Raw genomic sequence first — 26,321 nt, forward strand, 5'->3', positions numbered from 1 at the left:
TTTCTGTCATCTTTCACCGAGCAGACCTCTCACTCCTCCAGCTACGGGGCTGCCCCAGGAAAGCGATGGGTCAGGTGTGCATATTTCACCAAGGTGCGCACGGTCAAGGGGGTGGCGGTCTCCTGGCAGACCAAAACCTCCTTTGCCCCCGTGGGCAAGATGCCCCAGGTCTTTGAAGCCGAGCTCTCTGAGGAGAGCACCATCGGCTCTGCCCCCAGTCTGGCCAGCACTGAGTCCCTGGTCAGCACCCTGGAGCCCTGGCAGGAGGGGCCCCAGACCTGTACCCAGGAGCCCACCGACCAAGGGGAGGAGCATGGGGAGAGCCCCCGCGCAACCACCCCGGAGTGGCTGGTGACCCGTGAGCGCGGCTTCCGCTGCATGGCCTGCTGCCGCGTGTTCGAGTCCGGGGAAGCCCTCGTGGCCCATGCGGAGCATGGTGTGACTCAGGGCTTCAGCTGCCGGGTCTTCTTTGAAGAGCTGCTGGAGAGGCGGCTGCCAGGCTCAGTGCAGCGCAGGCCCAGACGCTGCCACCAGCTGGCCAGGCGTTGCCTGATGGCGGCCAAGAAGAGGGAGGTGAGGGAGAAGAGAGCGGTCTGCAGACGCCTGGAGGAGCAGCTGGAGAAGCAGAGAGAAGAACTGAAGAGGCTGAGGCACTAGCTGGACAGGCTGAAGAGGCAGGAGACCAGGCTGCAGAAGGAGCAGGCACACCACCGAGGCCAGAGGGGGAAGCGCCTGAAGACGTTCTAGAACCCCAGGAATAGGAGGAGCAGGGCCTTTGGGCTGGAAACGTGGGCCCTTCAGGAGAGACCTCCATTCAGGTTCGTTTAACCCAGCCCCCCTGGAAGATCATACCCTCCTTCCACTGTGACCCCAACCCTCCCAACCTAAGTGCACAGAGGACTCCAGCCCTAAGGGGGATCTGGATGGAAGAAGCCCCAGATAGCTGACCACAGACACCAGGTCCCCTCAGAGGCTCCCCTGACCCAGGAGAGGACAGGACAGGCCTCATCTGGATGGTGAGATCTTGGGACCCTAAGGATGAGCGCAGCATAAATAGGGAAAGGGAAATGGGATTTCAGTGGGACTTGGGAGGATTGGGGGGGGCCCTGCTGAGGTGTGATGGTGAAGGGGGTGTCACTGAGTTCTTTGGAGGAGAAGGAATCAGAGAGATGTCAGGCTGGTGGGAAACATGTCTGCAGGTGAGCAGTGGACATAAAGCCCTAAACAAACAACTCTGGGTCCCTTCCCAGCAGTATAGAGGCAGAGAAAGAGGCAGGGATTGGTAGGAGGAGAGGAGGGCAGGTTGAAGGAAAATGAACTCACCCCAGCCATGTCTTCTGGTCTCCTACGGTGAATTTGGGTTTATGATTGGGATGCATCCTTTTTGCCACATTAGGGGAATGTAAGTGGGAGGTGGTGTAGAAAAATCCCCCTGGGTGTTAACCGTTTCTGGATAAGAGTTGATCCAGGGCTTGCAGGATATTTCCTGTAGAGCATGTCCTAGGGGAAGGGGTAGAGCTTTGGAACTTTTTCTTCGCCTAAATCAAGCTGTACATTCCGGTTCTTGACATGTCAAACAAACTTGCTAATTTTCTTTTTGTTTTCCTGTGGTCAAATCTGACCTGTCGCGAGGTCAAAGAACTGGAAGAAAAAGGCCCTCTGAGGTGAAAGAACCAAAAGAGAGGACAGGCTTCAAACCCAGGGAGAACAGCGAGAACACAGGTGATCAGAGGTAATGGTGGGAAGGGGCAGATTCAGGGCCAGACTCAACAGTGGACAACAAAGCCCCAGTCTCAGTCGCGACATCAAATCCCAAGTCTGGGGAAGCCCTGGACATGACAGGGGTGTATCCATCTCTCTGGGAAATGAGACCACAAGTATCACAGGGAACCCCCCAGGGGCAGAGGAATGGAGGGCAGGGCCTCTAGGATGGGCACCTCCATCCACAGTCTGTCCTGTGTGTATTCCTCAGAGTGACAGAGACGGCTCCTGCGAGGCAGAGGGTCAGAGGCAGAGAAGAACCAAGGTGTTCAGACCAGGTAAATTCTGCAGTCTCCTAAGGATCCAAAACGAAAAATCAGAGATTCTCAGAGGTATCAGGGTGGGAGGGGTTGGTATTCCCAGGCTGGGGAGAGGATGGCTGGGGAGGTGCTGCTTTCTGAAATCTTTTCATCAACATCTTTCTTCTTAAAAGCTACCTTCCCAGTTGATGTCCTCTATGATCTAGGCTCAGACCTGAATGGGGCCTAGAATGCACAAAGGCGGGTTATCCAGTGGGGCTAGGCAGGGAGGAGGTGGAAGCAGCATATCCGGGAAAGAGAATCTTCTAGAGGCGCATGAGTTACCTAGTGAATTGCACATGGCATCCAGCCTTCTGAATTTAGCTGTAGACGTGTGCTTGCAAGACGTGTTTGAGGGGTAACCCTACTGACTTCCCCAAATTATTTTTGGTCATTTCCAGTTATAGAGACCAGAAGAACTCACTGCCTCCAAGAACAACAAGAAATCCACTGGATCTGATTATTACTCTCTGTGGTGTGCTGTCCTTCCAGTGATTCAAATCTTTTGTCTGTCATTCTGGAGAATTTTCACCTATTTTAAATATCTAACAAAACACGTTAAAATATACATATATCTATGATGTTTATGAATTTCCAAAGCTCTGAAATTGCTTTTTATCACATTTGCAAGATCACAGATTTGTATGACAAAAAAATTTATGTCAGGGTCCCACCCTCATATGTAATTTGGTCCCGCTCCCACAAGGTATCCGATGGTAATAGACACACGTGTATCCTTCCCTACACCTCTCTGCAGGGACGCATACACACAGTCACAGGTACACAAGTACATCTGCTGGGGTGTTTACTTTTATGAAAGCCTGGTCACACTCCACCCACAATGCTCTCGCCCCTTATTTCACTTAATATTCTACCTTGATTCTCTTTAAGTCATTAGATATGGCACTAACACTATATTTTTTGATCTTTTAACTTACATGAATAATTTAAATAGATGATATCAATTCAGTACACTTTATCTGGACTTCTACATGTTGTTGTCAGAAGCTATCAAGTCAGTTCTGACTCACAGTGGCCCTTTGCACCACAGAACAAAACACCACCCGGTCATGTGCAATCCTAATAATCTTTGCTCTATTTGAGCACACTGTTGCAGCCACTGTATCAATCTCATTGAGGGTCTTCCTCTTTTTCACTGGACCTCTGCTTTACCAAGCATGATGTCCTTTTCCAGGGACTGGTCCCTCCCTCTTGATAACATGGCCAAAGCCATCCTTGCTTCTAAGGAACATTCTGGCTTTCTCCCTTTAAGACAGATTTGTTCATCCATACATAACACTACTAAGATGGAAACATTATCATCCATGCTTTTTAAGTCCACTCTTCCTGCGTGTTCTACCTCTCCTCCCTCTGTTCTTTCCTGCAAGTGAATCCAAGATAATTCAGGTTAACAATGTGGTAAGTACTCTCTCTTATCCTTGCTTAAACAAGCACACGGACTTATACACACTCATAAACATAAACAGGTATTCAAGCATATTCAAACAATTGATATTGTTTAACCCAGATGTGATCATTTTATATACACTTCTCTGCATGCACCTTGATTTTTTCAGTAATACTTCAATAATACTTCACAGAGATTTTTCCCACTCAACTACTACAACTCATTTATTGATGATGTAGCTTTACCATAAGTTATCTATCATTCAACTATCAATGTACAGTCAATGTTTGGTCAACACTAATAATAACTATCAGTTGTATACTACAGGATCTGTTTCTGTGGAATAGACTCCATAGAGTGAGATTTCCAGCTCAAAGTATGTTTTTAAAGTACAGAGCCATGGCCATGTCTTTCCCCTAGAGGCTGTCCTAAAGCACCTTTCCAGCCATGTCTCAGGGTATCCTTCTCCCCACAGCCCAGCCAGCCATAGATGGTGTTGATTTTTAAATTGTGCCAGTTTCACTGGGACTTTGATATTTTCTTAACTACCAGTGTTTTTGAGCAACTTGGACTATGTTTATTGGGCATGTGGATTTGCTGTGAACGATCTGTTTGAATTCACTGCTCATTTTTCAAGTGCTTAACTTTTATCCTTCTGTGTAAAATGGAAATTGTTATTAAGTCTTGTCATCTCCATTTCACATGATTTTCCAAATCTATCATTTGTGTATCACATTTTTGCAAGCTTTGTCCCCCAGAACGATCACTTGAGTCAGCACTGTTTATTAAATAAATATAATTTTCTCAAAATACCACCTTTGTATCAATGGTTATTGTGACTTCTTAGCAGATTTTGTTTCATTGGTCGACTTGTCAGTTTCTGTGCTATGTAATATCAATTTGTTCTGTTACCTGAAGAGGTAGACACCTGTCAGTATCCTGCTTTTTCATGTTTTTCTTCTCTATACCTTTTAAAGCAGCCGTAGTGTTGTAGTGATTAAGTGCTCATCTGCTAATCCAAAGAAGGTTTGGCAGGTCGAACCCACCAGGGGGCACTGAGGGGAAAGACCTGTTGTTCTGCTCCCATAATGATCACAGCCTAGAAAACCCTATGGGGCAGTGAAATGGGATCACTATGAGTCAGAAATGGACTCCAAGTCTCCTAACACCAGCAACATCCTCTGCTATCTACTGTACTATTTGTAGCATATGATTACTGTATACAATTCAAAAACAACTATCTTAATATTCCAACTGGAAATACATTCCACTTATATATTAGTTTTAGGGACCTCCATTTGATTGACAAGACTTCTCATTTGAAAATATGGCATATTTTTTGCATATATTCAGGTTTCATTTTATGTATTTTAGTACATTAGTTTTCATCATAGAAGTCCTTTGCTGCTCTGGTCAAAACAATGTTTTCCTAAATATTTTACAGTTTTGAACACAGTTTGATCCAGTCAAGTAGTAGGGGAAAGAGAACGGTCTGCCCTTCTCACCCTTGCCAATTTGAGACCCTCATGTCTATACTGGAGAGAAATCATTGATTGTGATGTATTTGTCTTTTATTCAGGTATGCAATTATATCATCATTCTTTGAAAAATCTCTTATTATACTTATACTAGTTATTTAAATTTTCTAGTTTATTCCTTCACCTTAAAACTGTGTTGAGTGATACCAAAATTTTTGTCTAGTTCCAAATTTATCAGAATGAGTTGAATATTAATTTTCCATTTATCTCACACCTGCTAAGTTTGGGGAGAATCTATTATGCCCCAATAGATAACTACTACTCTGACCTGCTGACCATTATTGGAATCACACACAACTTGTTTCTGACAGTTAAGTACTTCCACCTGGCCTCTGTTGAGCTGGGATCCCATGATTTGCATTGCTACTAGGCAGCCCAGCTCCCACTAACAACCTGAGCCTATAGACGATTGTTGCTGTTAGTTGTCATCAAGTCATTTCTGACTCATGACCACCCCATGTGGGCATAGTAGAACTAACTGTTCAAGAGTGTTTTTAAGGCTTTCATCCTTTAGTAGCAGATGGCCAGGACTGTCTTCCAAGGACCCTCTGAGTACGTTCAAACTGCCAAACTTTCGGATAACAGTCAAGCACTTAACTGTTTGTGGCATCCAGGGACTCCCTACAAAGTATACATATTGGTAAGCTCTATCTTGCTGGTGCTCCCCTCATCTCCGCATTCCTTATTCTTTTGATGAAATGGGTATCCTTCAGGACCTCCAAGAAATGGTCTTATAGAAGACTAACTCAGACATGCCCACATATTGGAGGCTTTTAATCCCTCTTCCAACATCTGACACAGCAGGTCTGGCATTTCGATTTCAGAGAATATGGGCCATTGCCTTTTCTAAGATTCCAAAAGCAATCCCACAGCATATTAAACCCATTTCCAGAACCCTTGCTACGGCAATAAATCCTTGTCAACAAACTCTCTTTGACCCAACTTTATATTAAACTCCCCTTGACTCAGCACCTTCAGCACCCACTCCTCAGCACACCCCCGTCCTGCTCACACAAGGCAGCCAGGTCTTGCAGCTCCTTCAGTGTACACTCCCTCCCCCGCAACCACAACAGCACTGCCCCCGATGGCTATGCTGGTATCTGACAACTAAGTATCTGGACAAATGCATGGGACACTATCTCAGGACTCTGCAAAGGAAAGTGTTGAAGGTGGATGGGGAAGGGGCGGAACCAGAACATAGAGTATGAACATTCCAGAGGCTGAAATTAAATGAGCCCAAATCTCAGAGCTGCACACCCGTTGTGGACAGAAATAGCTCCAAGAGAAGCCCTCTCTCATATAAATGGGATAGAAGGTCCGTAAAGGAGAGAGACAAGCAGCTGGGCAGGTGGGCAGACGCCTGAAACTCTGGCAGAGGAGAATCCTTTTCTCTGACCAGAGTATGGAAGAACCAAATATTGTAGAGAAAGCTCCATTACATTTTCTCTCTCTCTGCTGTTAACTGGCACCTAGTCAATTCTGCCTCAAAGGGTGAGACTTTTCAAAAGCAGATCACCGGGCTTGTCTTCTGAGGCGCTTCTTGACAGGTTCAAACTGCCAGCCTTTTGGCTGGTTGTCCAGTGCTTTGGCCCCATAGGTAGAACCAGTCACTTATGTGCACAACAGAATGAGGAGATTAAAGCCCCAGCATTTCCACCAGTGGGCCAGGAAAGCACTCCTTCAGAACTCAGAGAGCAGAAGAGAAAGAGAGAGAGGAGGCTGTGCAAGAAAGAGATTCTGCAGACTTGCTATGAACTCCTGATTCACCCCCCAGATGCATATGCATTGCCCTGACCCTAAGACGCATTATCAAATCCTTTAAGAGCCGTACTATGGGTTAGAACGCACTCCTTCAGAACTCAGAGAGGAGAAGAGAAAGACAGAGAGGAGGCTGTGCAAGAAAGAGATTCTGCAGACTTGCTATGAACTCCTGGTTCACCCCCGAGATGCATATGCATTGCCCTGACCCTAAGAAGCATTATAAAATCCTTTAAGAGCCGCACTATGGGTTAGAATGCCATCAAGGTTCCATACTGAGTGGCGCTCACATAGATTAGATCTGAATACAGCTGCAAAGCCTTCAAAAATTGAACTAACATTTGAACCACAGAATACAGAAGATGGGACAGAACTTGGAGCCTGAGCATAACTGGGTCAATTGACTGCTAAAAAAAAAAAATTCTGCATAAAATTTTTGAAGGACTTGTAGTCTCAAAATCATAAGACACAGATTTTAAAATGCTGTTCTAATCATTCTCCAAGAAATAACACAGACACTTTTTAAATAAATGGAAAGATAATAGGTGCTATTTGCAAATGAAAATTTTACATGTTAAAAGTACAATGGTAGAAATAAAAAATTCAGTTGATATTTTCACAATAGCAGAATGGCGATGACAGAGAAAAAACTAAATACTTGAAATAGATCAGTAGAAAATATCCATTCTGCAAACAGAGAGGAAAATATGGGAAAAAATGGACAGTGCCTCAATAACTAGACAAAAAGCTTATTTATTGGAACTCCAGAAGAAGTGGACAAAATGTGTGGTGAAGAAAATAGTATTTGAAAAAATACTGGCTGAACACTTTCCAAATGTGGTGAAAGACATAAACTTACAGATTCAAGAAGTTCAGCAAACCACAGCAAGTTAAAGAATTCTATGCCCCAATACCGTATTTGCACAAAAATATTCTGCGGGTTATGGGTTTTTTGCCAACCCAGTGGGCCTTACCCCACATCCCAAGTATATTTGTAAGTACATTACTCTAATTTTTTTTTTTTTTTTAACAGCAGCGTGTAAAAAGAAAAAAACAGTGTACTGTACTTACAGACATACCCGGGAGGGGAAAAACAGTTGACACACATATATATATATAGAACATGGGTTACTTGCATAAAAATACCATACATCATAATCAACTGCAGAATAACAAAGGTCAAGAAAATACTCAGGAAGGAGGTAGAGAGAAAACAACACATTTCACCTGAGAAAAACAATTTGAATGACTCTGTATTCACTATCAGAAGCCATGGAAGCCAAAAAAAAAAAAGATTGTGAAACAACATTTTTTCAACCCTGAAAGATGGAAATACTAACCCAGAATTCTATGTATCATGTATCTATGTATCATTACCTTCAGGAGTAAAGCTCAAATAATGCCATTCTTAGGGGAAGGAAAACTGAGAGAATTCATCACCACCAGACTTCTAAGTGAAACACGAAAGGAAGTACTTCAGGTGGTAGACTTGGAATTTCAGTTGTTATTTAAGGAAAGCAGAAAACGTGGAAACTATGTGGTTAATATACTACGTCAACACTGTAGTTACTGCACAACATGGCGCTGGACAAGCCTCTTTGGAAAGTTTTTCCAGTCTCTTGGAAACGCTTGGAAATACGTCCTGGCAAATCATTATTAGAGAATGGAATTAATTTTGAAAATACCTGAGAGATGTCTGCAGTCAAGTCTTATGAATAAACTGGAAAATAAATTTACTGACTGAAACTAAGGTGTGGTAACAAAACATGAGCCTCAGTTCCCGTGTGGCCATGAGCTGGCTCTGAAGGCCAACCTTCCCCAGAAAGGCATCTCAAGCACATTGGGGGCAATGGCTTCCTGTTGTTATTGCTAGGTGCCATCGAGTGGGTTTCTGAGTCATTGTGGCCCAGTGTAAAAGGAGAACTGCCCCGATAGGGTTTCCTGGTTTGTAATCTTAACGGAAGCAGTTCGCCAGGTCTTTACTCCTTAGAGCCTTTTGGTGGGTTCAAAAAACTAACCTTCGGTTAACAGCCGAGTGCTCAAACTTGGCACCACCTGGGATCCTTGGAGCAATGGCAGCACCACAGAATTTGGTAGAAACCTTCCCATAGGCCTTCTCTGAGAGGTAACCCCTTGCTTAAGGACCAAGTTTAGGTTTTATATATACTCATTCTACATAAAGTCTAGATAAGAACTACAGTGCTTCCTTGAGCGGACAATATGTATATGCCCTCCATAAACAAAATGTGTCAAGGGCAAAGTTTAATATTAAACCAAGGCATTTCCCGTCAGTCCTTACCTGAGAGGGTCTTCGTGAGAATTTCCTGAGACTCTTGGAAAAGGACTTAGTAGACACTGCTTTCTTTTTACCTCTTCGCTCCTGAACAGAAACCTCTGCTAAGAGGTCCTGCGTAAAGCTCCAAACGCCTCTTCTTATCCTGAATGTAGGCCGTGTAATAAGACCAGGAACTAGGCATTCAGCTGGGTGAAGAAACCCAGGAGTACTTCCTGTCTTCAACACCTTCCAGTTCCAGCGAAATCCTGTTACAAGTCACTAGATCAGCCCAGGAGCTGGAAGACTGAAATTCCTGGTCCTCTGACAACTGGGAAGGGCAGGGTGGGGTTAGGCAGAGCCTCCTTGACCATCACTTGCCCCAAGAGGCTCTGGAGGCTGCTTCATGTTCTAAGTCAAAGGCCCTTCCAGCCCAGGCACATAAGAGCAGGGGAAGACTTTGTCCATTGAAAGAAAAGATGGGCACAGGAGTGGCAGGTTTTAGGGCACTCAGCATTGGTCAGCTTTGCGACTTCCGGACATCCTGGCCCATGGTCGCCTTCACGACTGGGCCTTTATAGCCTCTTCACCTCTCCGTCCTTCCCAGTTTTCTCCCAGGACCATGAACTGTGGCTTCTGCTAGTTTCAGTGATTTCAGTATTTCAGTAGCTCCTCACCCCACTCAGGGGAGGCAGTTTTGCAGACTGCAGGACACAAATCCACAGTGCTGTTTACGTGTCCTTCAGCAGAAACACTTCCGAGGGTACAAGTTGGCCTCAGAGACTCTGAGACCCAGGCAGAGAGAAGCCCAGGGGGAGGGTCACTGGCTTCAGGAAGTGTCAGCACTCTCAAGGGTCATGTCCCTGGGGTCGTGCCCAACTGCAGGAAAAATGAAGTGGGCTCTGAGGCTCCCTGTGCTGACCGTCCAGTACACTGGCCCTGGAAGCCTTGGAAGGATTCTGTCTTAGTCTAACCCAGCACTGGGGAAATCCTCACAGGGTAACAGCAGTGATATGCCTGGGGATCTTTATTCTAAAAGTCTCAAAGCAGTTGATACAGTCTTGTGAGGTGGGAGATGAGAAAGCTTGGGACCACCGAGAGAGGGTGGCAAAAGAAGGAAAACTTTATCACTCCCTCTGTTCAAGTTTTTTTTTTTTTTAATTCCACCTGGGGCTCCAAACAGGTCTTTGTGTTAAAGTTGTATTTCTCTGTGTTAATTTATGATACTTAACTCAAATCTAGAGTTTCGAGCTCATTTTGATAATTCCTCTTTAGTCTGTGGAGACAGGAGTCTGCCTTCAGCCAGTGGTGAGAGTGGAAGAAATAAAGTCCCTAGTCCAGACTGGGGCAGGCTCTGCTGCTCCGCAAACTAGGGGTGCGGTCTCTGAAGAGCCCTTCTGAGGACAGCACAGGAGGGGCGTCTCGCCTGGAGAAAGAGCAGAGGGGGGTGGGGGATTGTTTGTGTGAGCAGTGTGGCCTCTGTGGCTTCGCCTTCTCCTCCTGGAAGTGCAACCTGTGGCCCTTCACGTGCGGAGCCAGAGTCCTAGGGTGACCACAACTCTCCCACCCTTTCTGGGTCACCCTCTGGACCCAAGTCCCCATACGCCTCCTCTGCCCTCCTATTCCAGCATAAGCACTGTGACTGGGCTCAAGGGTGTACCCTGGGACTTGACATCGGTAGCCTCAGGCTTCCCCTAGTTCTGGTGGGACCTGTGAGCCTAGAGGGTCTGAGTTCAGGGCAAGGCTGGGTGGGCTGGGACTCTCGCGAAAGGCTCCTGCAGCCAGCTCCTTCCTGATGCACGTGAGATTGTGGTGGGGCAGCCTCCGACCTGGCACCTCCCCTGGGCGCCCCTCTCCACACAGCCCTGCCCAGTTCCCTCCCCCACCCCCGCAACCGCCCAACCACCTCCTCCTGCCTCCTAGTTCTAGAGGAGTGCTCTTTTGATGCGCATTTGCAACTGGCACCCCATGGCCCTGCACAGAGTCAATCAAGCTAATGACCTCAACCTGAAGTGCACAACTTTGAAACTGCTAGATACGTGGGAAATGAACAAAAAAAAAAGAGGAGAAACACTTAACAACAGTTACAAAAAAAGTTATATGGGACTGTATTCTCACATCATGGACTCAAAGATGCTGGGTTGTATTTTTGTTTGCCAACAAGTCTTAGATAAGGGAATTGGTGCCAGGAATAGATGTAGAGTCTGACTTTGGAAAAATGAGGGAAAATCTGGGATTGATTAATTGATGTGGATGAGACTGAAAATAGTGATAACAACATAACATTTAAAGAGGAAATCCTAGCAGCCTAGAACATGCAGTGGAAATTTTTCTAAGTAGCACCAGAAAAGACCTTTAATCACTACACAAAATGGGTCAGTAGTTCAAGATCTCCCTAAGAAAACAGGAGGCCGAGACCACTCTCATTCAGGTTGCAGCAAACAGGCAAGAAAAAGAGCATTTTAATCTTGTGCAAAGTCAGAAAAGAAGAGAAAAAGATGAGATGCTCCTCTACTTCATCCCTAAGGCTACTTTAATATTGACACCAAATTAGACAAGGATGACAGAATAAGAGTTACAAGGCAAGCACACCAAGTAACTGGGATGCAAAAACCTACATAAAATACTGGCAAAGGAAATCCAGCAAAGTATAAACCATGTAACACGCCATCATCAAGGGGGTTTATCGTCAGCATGCAAGCTTGAGTGAACATTAAAGATTTAATAATTTAATTCATCACATGCATAGATGGAAGAAGAAAAGACATGCTCATCTCAAGAGATGGGGACAAAGCAGTGGATAAAATCCAATCACACTGAGAGATAAGGATGCTGAGCAATCATGGACCAGAAAAGGAGTTCCTTAAGTTGGAAAAATACAACTGGCATGATAGTTCATGGTGAAATGCGGGACATTCTCTTTAAAATTAATTAGCATTAAAATAAGGATGCTTTCCCAATTTGAAGAATGGCGTCTGGCATCTTAAACATTAGCAAGCAGCCATCTAAGATGCAACCATTGGTCTCAACCCACCTGGATCAAAGGAGAATGAAGAATACCAAGGACACGAGGTGATTACGAGCCCAAGAGACAGAAAGGGCCACGTGAATCAGCGACTACATCATCCTGAGACCAGAAGGACTAGTCGGTGTCCGGCTATAACCAATGACTGCCCTGACAGGGAACACAATAGAGAAACCCTGAGGGAGCAGGAGAACAGTGGGATGCAGACCCCAAATTCTCAAAAGACCATACTTAATGGTCTTACTGAGCCTGGAAGGATCCCGGTGGTCATGGCTCCCAGACCTTCCGTTGCCCCAGGACAGGAACCATTCCCGAAGCCAACTCTTCAGACATGGATTGGACTGGGCAATGGGTTGGAGAGGGATGCTGGTGAGGATTGAGCTTCTTGGATCAGGTGGACACTTGAGACTGTGTTGGCATCTCCTGCCTGGAAGGGAGATGAGAGGGTGGAGGGGGTTTAGAAGCTGTGAAAAGGACACGAAAAGAGAGAGTGGAGGGAGAGAGCAGGCTGTCTCATTAGGGGGAGAGTAATTGGGAGTGTGTAGCAAGGTGTATACGGGTTTTTGTGTGAGAGACTGACTTGATTTGAAAATTTTCACTTAAAGCACACAAAAAAATCATTAAAAACAGAAGGATGCTTTCTATCATTATTTATATTAAATATTTAACACTGGAGGTCCAAACAAAACGACAACAAAAAGAAGGAAAAGCTGCAACTGCTATTATTCATAGATTACAGAAATGCCTCCACAGAAAAATTTCCAAACCATTGAAATTAATGCTAGTCAATCCTAAATATAAACTAAAAAATAAACTGCATTTCTATACATCGGCAACAAGCCGACTCTGTTGTAGCTCTTAGTGAAAGCAGAGGACACTGATAGGGAAATAGCAGGATTTGGGTGGGCTAGACAATGAGGGGAGAACACTATTTTACACCAGGCTTCATGTATAACCATGGGTATGTGTTAGTCATCTAGGGCTGCCATAAGAAAAAAATAACACAATTGGGTGGCTTTAAAGAACAGATATTTATTTTCTCACAGTTCAGGAGGCTAGAAGTAGGAATTCAGGGCATGGCTCATGTCTACTTCAGCTTCTAGCAGCTTCCAGCCACCCTTTGCGTTCCTGGCCTTGTAGATTATCTTCCCCTTTGTCTGTCTCCCTCTTCCCCTGTTTGTGTCTGTGTCTATTCTGCTATTTTTATAACTCCGAAGGGATTAGGGTTAGGACCCACCCTAAACTGGTATGGTCTCATAAAAATAATTTAAAAAATCCCCTATTTCCAAATCAGGTCACATTTATAGGTACAGTAGTTAGAATTTCAACATACCTTTGGGGTTACACAATTCAGTCCATATAGTACCCTCACCAGATATTCTGGACTGAGAGTACAAACATGAGCAGCTGAGAGTTCTATTTTTTCTATATTAGTTGGCTATAACTTGTCTGATTCCACCCATATAAACTTTGGAGCAACTTATTATGAAGGACCAGGCCAAGCTTTATTAGCCATGTCCATTATACAGAAAAACGCACACATTCCCATCACTGAAGCCCTGAGAAATTCATCGATAAGGGTGGAATGGGGTTGGGACCAAGAATTGTTTCATGGCGTTGATAACATGGCATAGCTGTTAGACATCTACGTAGAGATGTCAGGTAATAATACTGACAGCTAACACTTACTGGTGCCAGGACTCTTGTGAGGGCTTCTCCTCTCTTAAGATACTTTCTCTGCATGATACCCATGTGAGGAATGTATCATTATACGGCACATTTTACAGATGAAGAACTCAGTACAGAGAGTTAGGCTGACATTTGAATATAAGTAGCGAACCAGGAGGAGTTGAAATGGATGGAGGTGTAAACATCGCATCCTCAGATACAGACAGCCACTGATTCACTGAGGCATCCTAGAGAGAGGGTGTCAATAGAGAGAGAGAGGACTAAGCACTGAGCCTGAGGGCACTCTGACATCTACAAGCCAGACAGATGAACGGCAGCCAACAAAGCTCTCTGAAGTCCAGTGTGGTTCCTGGAGCATGGTCTGTCCTTTCTCTGGACTGCATTTTACCAGTCCCCCTCCCACCCACACTGGGTTTCCCCTTTACAATGGCAGGGACAGTGGGTACCTTTCACCACTGTGTCCACATGATGTAGACTATTCCTGGCACATGGAATCTCTCTAAATATTGACTGATTGAAAAAACGAAAGATGAAAATGATGAATGAAATCATAGTTTGCTACCCCCACGTGTCTGTCAGTTTGTCGTACTGTGGGGGCTTGTGTGTTGCTGTGATGCTGGAAGCTATGCCACCGGTATTCAGATACCAGCAGGGTAACCCATGGAGGACAGGTTTCAGTTGAGCTTCCAGTCTAAGAGAGCCCAGGAAGAAGGACCTGGCAGTCTACTTCTGGAGAGCATTAGCCAGTGAAAACCTTATGAATAGCAATGGAACACTGTCTGATATATGGCTGGAAGATGACCTCCCCAGGTTGGAAGGCACTCACAAGATGACTGGGGAAGAGCTGCCTCCTCAAAGGAGAGTCAACCTTAATGACATGGATGGAGTAAAGCTTTTGGGATCTTCATCTGCTAATATGGCACTTCTCAAAATGAGAAGAAACAGCTGCAAACATCGATTTAATAATCGGAACCTGGAATGTACGAAGTATGAATCTTGGAAAATTGGAAATCATTAAAAATGAAATGGAATGCACAAACATCGATATCCGAGGCATTAGTGAATTAGGCAATACCAGCCCATTTTGAATCAGACAATCATCTAGTCTTCTATGCTGGGAATGACAACTCGAGGAGGAATGATGTTCCATTCATCATCAAAAAGAACATTTCAAGATCTATCGTGAAATACAATGCTGTCAATGGTAGGATAATAACCATACTCCTACAAGGAAGACCAGTTAATACGACTATTATTCAAATTTACACACCAACCACCAGGGCCAAAGATGAAGAAATAGAAGATTTTTTTCAGCTGCTGCAGTCCGAAATTGATCGAACGTGCTATCAAGATGCATTGCTAATTACTGGCTATTGGAATGCAAAAGTTGGAAACAAAGAAGGATCAGTAGTTGGAAAATACGGCCTTGGGGACAGAAATAATGCCGGAGATCAAATGATAGAATTTTGCAAGACCAATGACTTCTTCATTGCAAATACCTTCTTTCACCAACATAAACGGTGACTATACACATGGACCTCGCCAGACGGAACACACAGAAATCAAACTGACTACATCTGTGGAAAGAGACGATGGAAAAGCTCAATATCATCAGTCACAACACGGCCAGGGGCGGACTGTGGAACAGACCATCAATTGCTCATATTCAAGTGCAAGCTGAAATTGAAGAAAATGAGAGCAAGTCCACGAGAGCAAAAATATCCCACCTGAATTTAGAGACCATCTCAAGAATAAATTTGACACATTGAACACTAGTGACCGAAGACCAGACAAGTTTTCAAATGACATCAAGGACATCATCCATGAAGAAAGCAAGAGGTCACTGAAAAGACAGGAAAGAAAGAAAAAACCAAGGTGGGTGTCAGAGGAGACTCTGAAACTTGCTCTCGAACGTCGAGCAGCTAAAGCAAAAGGAAGAATTGATGAAGTAAAAGAACTGAAGATTTCAAAGGGCCTCTCAAGAAGACAAAGTAAAGTATTATAATGACATGTGCAAAGAGCTGGAGATGGAAAACCAAAAGGGAAGAACATGCTCGGTGTTTCTCAAGCTAAAAGAACTGAAGAAAAAAATCAAGCCTCGCATTGCGAAAGTGAAGGATTGCATGGGGAAAATATTAAACGATGCAGGAAGCATCAAAAGAAGATGGAAGGAATACACAGAATTATTATACCAAAAAGAATTGGTCAATATTCAACCATTTCAAGAGGTGGCCTATGATCAGGAACCAATGGTACTCAAGGAAGAAGTCCAAGCTGCTCTGAAGGCATTGGCGAAAAACAAGGCTCCAGGAATTGATGGAATATCAATAGAGATGTTTCAGCAAACAGATGCAGCGCTGGAGATGCTCACTCGTCTATGCCAGGAAATATGGAAGACAGCTTCCTGGCCAACTGACTGGAAGAGATCCATATTTATGCCTATTCCCAAGAAAGGTGATCCAAACGAATGTGGAAATTATAGAACAATATCATTAATATCACACGCAAGCAAAATTTTGCTGTAGATCTTTCAAAAACGGCTGCAGCAGTATATCGACAGGGTACTGCCAAAAATTCAGGCCGGTTTCAGAAGAGGACATGGAACCAGGGATATCCTTGCTGATGTCAGATGGATCCTGCCTGAAAGCAGAGAATACCAGAAGGATGTTTACCTGTGTTTTATTGACTATGCAAAGGCATTCGACTGTGTGGATCATAACAAACTATGGATAACACTGGGAAGAATGGGAATTCCAGGACACTTAATTGTGCTCATGAGGAACCTTTACATAGATTAAGAGGCAGTTGTTCAGACAGAACAAGGGGATACTGATTGGTTTAAAGTCAGGAAAGGTGTGCGTCAGGGTTGTATTCTTTCAGCATACCGATTTAATCTGTATGCTGAACAAATAATACGAGAATCTGGACTATATGAAGAAGAACGGGGCATCAGGATTGGAGGAAGGCTCATTAACAACCTTCATTATGCAGATGACACAACCCTGTTTGCTGAAAGTGAAGAGGACTTGAAGCACTTACTAATGAAGATCAAAGACCACAGCCTCCAGTATGGATTACGCCTCAACATAAAGAAAACAAAAATCCTCACAACTGGACCAACGTGCAACATCATGAGAAATGGAGAAAAGACTGACGTTGTCAAGGATTTCATTTTACTTGGATCCACAATCAACAGCCATGGAAGCAGCAGTCAAGAAATCAAAAGACACATTGCATTGGGCAAATCTGCTGCAAAGGACTTCTTCAAAGCACTGAAGAGCAAAGATCTCACCCTGAAGACTAAGGTGCACCTGGCCCAAGCCATGCTATTTTCAATCACATCATATGCACGTGAAAGCTGGACAATGAATAAGGAAGACGGAAGAAGAGTTGACGCCTTTGAATTGTGGTGTTGACGAAGAATATTGAATATACCATGGACTACCAAAAGAACGAACAAATCTGTTTTGGAAAAAGTGCGGCCAGAAAGCTCCTTAGAGGCAAGGATGGCGAGACTGCGTCTTAACATACTTTGGATATGTTGTCAGGAGGGATCAGTCCCTGGAGAAGGACATCATGCTTGGCAGAGTACAGGGTCAGTGGAAAAGAGGGTGACCCTCAATGAGGTGGATTGACACAGTAGCTGCAACAATGAGCTCAAGCATAACAATGATTGTAAGGATGGCGCAGGATCATGCAGTGTTTCGTTCTGTTGTGCGTAGGGTCCCTATGAGTCAGAACTGACTCGACGGCACCTAACAACAACAAGAACAATCTCTGAATACTTTAAGGGCCTTCGTGTGTAAGAGGGAGAAAATATGATCTGAGTTGATCCTGAGACTATCTCTTAGTGTTAAAGAATGCTGAATAACAATTAGATAAAAAGGTTCAATAGCAAAGATCTTTGTTAAAAGATTTAAGTATAGGTTGAAGATTACTAGAAACATGCACGTTTAATATTTCAACTATAGTCAAATTGCTAAAATGATATACTCCTTGCACACAGCAGAATATAATAAAACAATTTGATGCTGTCTGTAAAATAAACAAAACATGATCATGGAAAAGGCTAATATTGAGTGAAAGGAGCAGGATATAATATTTATGTGAATATACATAAATGTGTGTGACACACATATAAAACCCATTGCCATGGAGTCTATTCTTACTCATGGTGTTCCCATGTGTGTTGGGGTAGTCTCCAAATTTTCAATGACTAGAATATACTCCTATAAGCAGGACAAAATTAAAGGAGTATATTTAAATAATAACTTAACAGATGTGAAAGAATTAAACCTGCAGAGAGGCTGCCCAGGAACCCAAGACTACAATAACATTGGTATGGAAAGCAGAATGATGGTGTCGGGAAGCCTGGTGGTCACATGCTTCCAGCTCTAAAGAGAAGAGCAAATAAACCAGGGGAGAAGACAGTGAGCCAGAAGAGTGGGAGAAATGAAGCATTTCTCGAGTGGCAACTAAGGCTGAGCCTCTGCTGATGGCATGTAGTCCCTCATTTAAACCTTACAAGGATGTAATGGGTGGGATAGACCTTGTTATCCACTTTCATCATGCAACATTTTATTAATTTGAACAGTAGCATATTATAAAAACAAATTAGAAAATAGAGAAAAGTATAATAAAAGAATACGCCTCATCCGTTGAGTACTATTATGCTGCCTCAGCAGCTGCTCATTGTTGTTGTTGTAAACATACCACACAACCTTTGGTGACTGAACAACTGACAGTAATTAGCATTAATTGGCTGTGCAACCCTGCCCTTCATCAATGTGACTTTTCCACCACTCTTAACCAGAACTCAGTCTCCATATGCAGGAACACCACTTTATTTCCTCCCTCCTGCCCCTGGTAACCCCTAATAAACTTTTATGTCTACACATTTGCTTGTTTTTGTAAAAGACGGGTTTTTGAATCTGAAAGTTCATGACAAGCCACAAGGGTAAATTCATGTGGTAGAAGTTATTTGCAATACATATATCCTACTACTGACTTGGTTCTGAAATACATAAAGAACAATCCAAAAAGGAAAAAGGAAAAAGAAAGCAGACAGTTTGATAGAAAAATGAGCAAATACTTGAACACTGTATAAAAGATTTCTATATGGCCAAGAAACATATGAAAAGTGACAAACCTTCACTGGTTATCAGAGAAATTCTAATTAAAAGCCACAATGTGATACTATCCCCTACACGCCAGATTGGCTAAAACGGAAAAGATGGAAAATACCAACTATTGGGTATAACGTGGAGTAACTGGAGCTCTAATCTACCGCTAGTGGAAGTGTAATTTGGTACAACCACTTTAAAAATGTTTTGTCCGTATCTACAAAAGCTGTGAACATACATATATCCTAGGACCCAGCAATTCTACTTCAAGATACATACCCGGTAGAAATGGGTACATATCTTCACCAAAACACATACACTTCTCAGCATCCACTAAGGAATAAACACCTTCCTTAGGAATGTCTAACTTTTAAAGCATTATTCTCTGTCTGTTGTAAGGTGATGTCCATATATGATGATAAGTTTACACAGAAAAGTCTAGAGCTTTATGTGAAATTCAGCAGCAAATCTCTAGAGGCTCATGTTCTCATAGCTTCTGTCGCCTCTGCAGCCCCTGCTTCTGTCTGTCCATCTGCTGGGCTGCACCACATGGAACCAGTTATGAAATTCAAGCCCATCTTACACTCGCCAAGGTCCTATTCACACAAAATTTGTATTAGCTTAAAAGAAAAGATGTGTAGATAAGACACACAAGGGATTTAATTGCAGCAAAACAAACCTTAAAATGAAATGGCTGGGAATGGTGGCCTCCCTTTATAAAAAGGAGTCCTTGTACAGACTACGGGAAAATGCAGTTAAGATATGGGTCATGGGAAAAGGAGCGTTTGTAGCAATCTGGTAATCACTCAGACCACCTGTAAAAATGTTTTCATCCTTTTTCTCATACCTTACACAAAACAAAATTCCAGATGGATAGAATATTTAAAATTAAAATATGCAACCATAAAAATTTTAGAAGTTTTTATTTTCTTTTTATTGATAAAAGAGAAAGACTTTTTAAAAATCCCAAAATATGAAGGCTAAAACTGTTAAGATCTATAGATCTTTGGCATATCAAAAAGTATATGAAGAGAGTAAAAATACAGGCAAAAAGCTGAAAAAAAGTTTGCAGGCTAAGGATTTGAATAGAGATTTCTCGAAAGCAGATACAGAAACTCTCAACAAGCACAGGAAAAGAAGCGTAACCTCATTAGTCATCAGGGAAATGCAAATCTAAACTAAAGTGCACTATTATTTCAAAAGCAGTAAGATGGCTAAACTCAACAGGATGGACAACAAGTGTCGGCGACGATGTGGAGAAGCTGGAATACCGCTGGTGGAAATGTAAAATGATCCAATTGTTTTGGAAAATGGTTTGGCAATTCTGCAGAAAGTTAAACACAGAATTACCACACAACACTGCAATTGCACTCCTAGGTCTGCACCCGGAGAATCAAAAGCATGTTCACATACAAACTCACACAGAGGATTCCTAGTAGTGTTATTCATAACAGCCAAACTGTGGAGAGAACCCACATGTCATGACCTGATAGACAGGATGTGGTATATTCATAGACTGGAATATTACTCAGCCACAAAAAGGCACCAAGTACTGATACATGCCACAACATGGACGAACCTTGAGAACATTACGCTAAATGAAAGAAGCCAAACACAAATGACCGCATCGTGTACGATTCCATTTACATGAAATGTCCAGAACAAACCAACACAGACAGAAGTAGATTAGTCGTTGCTACGGCTTGGAGGAAAGGAGTAATGAGGATGACTGTTAATACGCCTTTATTAACAAGGGCCTTTATTTACGGGGCACTGAAAATATTCTGAAGCTAGACAGTGGTGACTGTTGTGCCAAGTCTGCCCATATACTAAAAGCCACGGTATTGTGCATATTTTCAAAGGCAGTGTTACGGCAGGTGAATTGTATCTCAATAGAAATATTTGTGATTCCTAAAAGACTAACTTTTCAATTAACATATAGAACCTATAAATCAGTAGGGAAAAAACAATCCAATTTTAAAATGTCTCCCTCCAAAGCAAAGGGAAGGGGGTACATTCCATCCGTACAGCTTATTTTTTTATCTCTTCATTATTCAAGTTCTATTCTCATCTTATGTAACTCTAAATTATACAAGTAATTGTCTCCATTTTCCTTATCCCTGTTTTCACTATTTAACTAAAGACAGCAACACAGTGTTTTTTATAAAAACCCACCCACATTCACTCAAATCATTTTTTTAGCACTTCTTAGGTGCCAGGTACCAGGATGCTCTGACAAACACAACAGACAAGTTCCTGCCTGCATGGGCCTTCTATTTTTGTGAAGCAGGCAGATGATAAACCAGCCAACCAGCTCTTAATGTAACCTAACATTAAGGAGGGAAACATGTAATTTTGGAGCTATCTCAAGCTGTGTCTCTCTCACAAAGATTTCTCCAAATCTAGTGAAAAGTAAACACCTCGAAGGAACTCTGTGGGGCCAATAAATGTGAAAAAGCCATTTCATTTCAGTTTTGTTTTGTTGCTTTCACCTGCTACCCTGTCATTATTTTTTAATAACATGATTATGGAGCTGACATCAAACTCTCACCACCCGCCTGAAAGAAAAAACCAAACCCGTAGCCATCGAGTCAATTCTGACTCAGAGACCCTATACGACAGAGTAGAACTGCCCCATAGGGTTTCCAGGGAGCAGCTGGTGTTAGGACACAATTCCCTCTTATAAGAATCTGAAAGCTGTTCACTGTGGATGTGTGAGGGACTCAGTAACACTTGCAGAGATTTCCACATGGGTGGGGTGCTCTAGTGTGAGCATCGGGGGAATGGACCCCATGTGCACTTTGCATCCTTCTGCAGATTATGACACAACAAACATTCACTCTTCATTGACCTACATCTTGTAAAAGAACAGAGGGAATTGTTAGACAGGACCCTTCAAAAATGCAGGGCAAGAAATTTTATTGCAACATTAAATGCCAAATAAAATCTTTCTACATTTTTCCCCCTTCCCTACCTCATTTCAAGGAGATAGCTGGATTCACAGTGTTGAAGCTCTGAAACTTCAAGACTCTGAAGAGTCTGTGGTAAAAGCCTCAGCTCACTGAGGTGATCACACTGAGGGAACTGGAGCCCAGGGGAAGAGTGACAGTCAGATAGTAGGGTCCTAGACATTGGGAAGGGGTAGGACCTCCTTCTTGATAATGCCCTGGAATAGGTTACAGCACCTCAAAGGCTGATGCAGGCACATAAGTAGACAAACCCTGTTATGCTGATGACAGCCCCAACAAGGTTCTCATGCTCCAGCTGAGAATGGAAACAGCAGAACGAATGCTTCTAGAGAGATCACCCACATAGGCTGAGGCAATGGGTGTGTTGAAGGTCTTCTCCAAACACTGGTCCTTCATTAGACCCTGGGAATTACTGCATATCTGGATGAGGGAGTACCCTAAAAGTAAGTGAGGTTAAAAACTCCCCTCAATTTTGTAAGCAGGTAGTTCTGAGCCTCAATTCATTTTATTTTTTAAAAAATCATGCTTTTTTTCTATACATGATTTTGTGTAGACTCACACTTACAATTCGTATTACTCATTCATGCATTAAGTCAACAAAGATTTCCTGTATTAATAGCTACATATCAGACCCGAGGCCAGATGCTCTCGGTGATGAAATGACTTAGAGAATTTGCCTCACTGACTGGTGAGAGAAACGGCCAAGTTAACAGGTGTATCAGTCACCTATTGCTGTGTAACAAATGACTCCAATAGGTAGTGTCTTAAAAAAACAACCATTTACTAAGCTCACAATTTTTCAGGTTGTCAATTTGGGGTTCTTCTGATCTGGGCCAGCCACAGTGGCTCGCAGCAGGGCTTATTCATCTGTCTACCATTTGCTTCCAGCTCACCAGCGAGCCAGTTTGCCTAAAATCAACTCAGTGAAACCACTGGATCATCTTTCCAATGGTCCCTCATCATTCAGCAGGCTGGCCTGGGGTCATTCCCACAGGTTCTCAGGGTTTAAGAGCAACAAAAGGGCAAGACTCAATGCAAAATCTTTTCAATTCTCTCCTTGTATCATCTCTGCTACTATGTCAATGGCTGAAGCAACCGTAAGGTCGGCCTTCAACTAACAGGTAGAGGAAGACTCCTACTGCTAATGAAAGGTGCTCTGGAGTCTCATAGAAGGCATGGGCACAGAGAGAGGAAGAATGTGTAGTAAATGCAATTGTGTTTTATGCTGTGGTAAAGGGTTTCCTGGGTACAATGGAGTACAGAGCAAGAAGTGGACTCATCTACCAGGAGAAGATTCAGGGATGACTACAACCAGGAAGTGATGCCTGAACCAAGTTGGGAATATGACTGAATAGTTAAGGGGTGAAAAAAGGCCGAGCATCCAGGAAGCCCCAGGTATTTTCCAGAGGCTTCAGTAAAAGGGGAAGGATGGCTTGATGAGAAAAGCCTGAGGAAACAGGCTGAAAACACTGGGGCATTTGTTGTATTTGTGAACAGGCACAGATTATCTTTTGTTCTATTGTTTCCCTACCATTCCTGCCTCTTCTGTCCTTTGGGGTCACACAAAACAAGCCCCTACCATCCCCATGTTGAAACTTTTATTTTCCTTGGGAGAAGTCTGCTCCTTCCTCATCACCACCCCAATCTTCTTAATTTCTTCCTCAAATGGTCTCCCCATTTGCTGATTTCTCCTCTAAATGGCATCTTAAACAAAGGCAGAGTCTGTCATGGGTTTTCCCCAAGTCAACTCCCAAACCTTCCATTCTGACTGACCACAAAACTCCTGAGTCTTAGGGCTTCTTGGTGAAGTCATGAGCCTAATCTTTCCAGTGGGGTCAGTTTTCTTCACCTTCACGCTTCACCAGGGAGAGTAGGCCAGCAGACGGGAAGGGAGAGAACATCTCCTAGTCAGAGAGCAGAGCCTGTGTGAAGACTCAGAGGCTAAGGAGACCTAAGAGGGGCTCAGAGTGGACATTTCATGCACAGAGCTGGAGAGACATGATTCCAACAGAGTCAAATGAGAGGATTGGGAGAAAGCAGCTGCCCATGATACTGTTATCATTCCCTGTGCTCTCTTTACCCACCAAAGGATAGTAACCCCTTTTACAGGGCACGGAAAAGTTGCAATTCATTTTTAGTATCTAATCTCCTTTTTCCTACATTGGTGCTAGCACTTCTCAAGCGCCTACCTGACAGTTTCATGTTCTTCTGGTTGCCGTGTTTAGCTTCAAACCGGGCCCATGGAACTCAGCAGTGTCAGCAATGATGTCACACAGGATTACGGAAGCCTTGGTGCTAACTCAGATCTCAGCTGCTTTTTGAAAAGAGTGTCGACCTCAGGTCTTGTGGGAGAGAAACTGTAGCTACTGAATCAAGGAAATTCATGAGCAAGCCAGAGTCCCCAGGTTATCAAAGGTTCCTGCTGGGAGAAGGGATAAAGGTCCTTCAGAAGACCATTATGTTCGGACATCTTCACCCAAGCAGGATGAAACAGTGACACACGAGGAAAAGGCCTTTCTCTAAGACTCTAGACAAAGGTGAGGAAAAATTGTCCCAGATTGATGAGTGCTACAGAACAAAAGGTCTGACTTCCACCAGAAAAGAGAGCCATGGTAGGACAAGATGAAGGATTTGGGGTGAATGGATAAGGTCATAAGGAAGATTCTCCTGAGAAAGCACTTTCTGTCATTTAGTAGATAATTAACCAAAGTTTATTTTCTCAATAAGAAATGTAGGAATAAATGAGGGATGAAATGAAAGAATCCAATTGTAAGTTTGAGAGCTTTCCAGAATAGGTGCAGACAAGGCACACTATTGTTCTGGATCTGAACATGATGGAAGGGAAGGAAGCCAGTGGGCAACTGGGGCAGAGAGTATAGGAGGGTGGAAAGGCTGGATAGGAAGAAGCATACATAATTATTATATTTTCTAATTAGATGGAATTAATATACCATGTGAAGAACTAAGGAAATTACTCAGGAGGTTCTGGGAGTGGTAGGTTGAAGAGCCCAGAACCGATATCATTGAGGGCAGAAGAAGGGCTGTAGACTCCTCCCTAGATCCAGGAACTCCCCTTCCCCTCCTGTGTCTCCTGCCCACCTCCCTCAAGAGCCTAACAACCCCTAACCACAAACATGGATATAGGATAGAATTTTTTATTTTCCTACTTTTCTTAACCTGAGCTACATCTAGGATCAGTCATGTATCACTCTTTTCAGGCCAGTTTTGTTGCCCTCCCCACTACTATTACCTCTGCTGTCCTCCTCCACCCAGTGTTGCCCTCCACTGGCCCTGCTTCCTGCTGCTTCCTGCTTTTCTGACTGGTCTCTAATACCCTTTGAGAGATCCCCCACCCCATCTTCTGTCTGTCACTGGAGCTTACACTCCCCTCCCAAACTCCTTCTCTTTCTTCCTTAACTCGCCAATTCTTCCCTCAAACTCAGAAAAATACTGACCCTTATGCTGACATATACAAGCCCTGCCCCCCCCAGGAGGCATGGTTGTGATTCGGCTACTAAAGTTTGTGCCATCAGACTCTCAAATGTGGACATCTGTTTCTGCCTCACCCTGAAGGACATGGTAATGGGCTTGTGTTCAGAGAAAGGCAATTTTAATCTCCTGGTGTAGGCTAGTTAAGGGTACGAGGAGAAGTTTTCAATTATACAGAAAAGTACAAATAACGCTGTCTCTTTAAGTATAATTCCTTCTATAAAAGCCTTCCCTTAAAAGTAGGATGAAAACAAGTTACAAAGAGGAGACCAATTCTCCTGTTTCAATGCTTACACTCTAAATTTACTAAAAAAAATAACTTTCATAGAAAACAGCTCTTAGAGAAACCATGTATTATCATGAAGGTGCAGAGAGAGAATGAGGTAATTTCCATATTCCACAGGAGCAAATTCACTTCCATCCAACAAATGCAAAAAAAAAAAAATTTTTTTTTTTAATGTGGCGATCCTCTGTTTATATTATAAACTATCACTGGATAAACCTTTGGCTGCTAACTAAAAGGTTGGCAGTTGGAATCCACCAGCCGCTCCTTGGAAACCCTGTGGGGAGTTCTACTCTGTCCTACAGAGTTGCTATGAATTGGAATCTACTGAAAGAAAACTGGGAGTTTTTTTTTTTTTTTAAATCAATGTATTATAATTTTTTGAAAAACGATAGACTTTTGCTATAAGGTAGTACCATCACCGAAATTTTCTGGAGGAGACTTTATTGCCCAGAGTAAATTCCCTAAAGTATGGTCGGTGCCTGGGGAAGAAGAAAGAAGCCATGGGGACTGTGGAGGTGGAGGATGGTGGTGATGGAGAGGCCTCCAGGGATCCCTAGACCAGAGACTTAGGTCACAGTTGAGAAACCAGAGCCCAGATGGCTCATGTAAATTAACTCTCCATTATTGCAAGCCTCAACCCAAGAGGAAAGTGTCACTCAGGGTAGAACATGAGAACAAAAAGCCCAGGTTCCAAGCCCAGGAAG

General features: G+C 43.3%; 1 long non-coding RNA gene across 1 annotated transcript in view; it reads right to left on the reverse strand.

The window, feature by feature from the left end:
- The window catches only part of LOC135229722 (uncharacterized), a 202,998-nt gene that overhangs the window by 122,183 nt on the left and 54,494 nt on the right, over positions 1-26,321 (reverse strand). The window contains exon 2 of the long non-coding RNA XR_010320398.1: positions 9,064-10,462. This is a non-coding gene — a long non-coding RNA (uncharacterized LOC135229722). The remainder of the gene's footprint in view (positions 1-9,063; positions 10,463-26,321) is intronic.

The sequence above is a fragment of the Loxodonta africana genome, unplaced genomic scaffold, assembly GCF_030014295.1.
Source record: "Loxodonta africana isolate mLoxAfr1 unplaced genomic scaffold, mLoxAfr1.hap2 scaffold_48, whole genome shotgun sequence".
In the NCBI taxonomy this organism is placed as follows: Eukaryota; Metazoa; Chordata; class Mammalia; order Proboscidea; family Elephantidae; genus Loxodonta; species Loxodonta africana.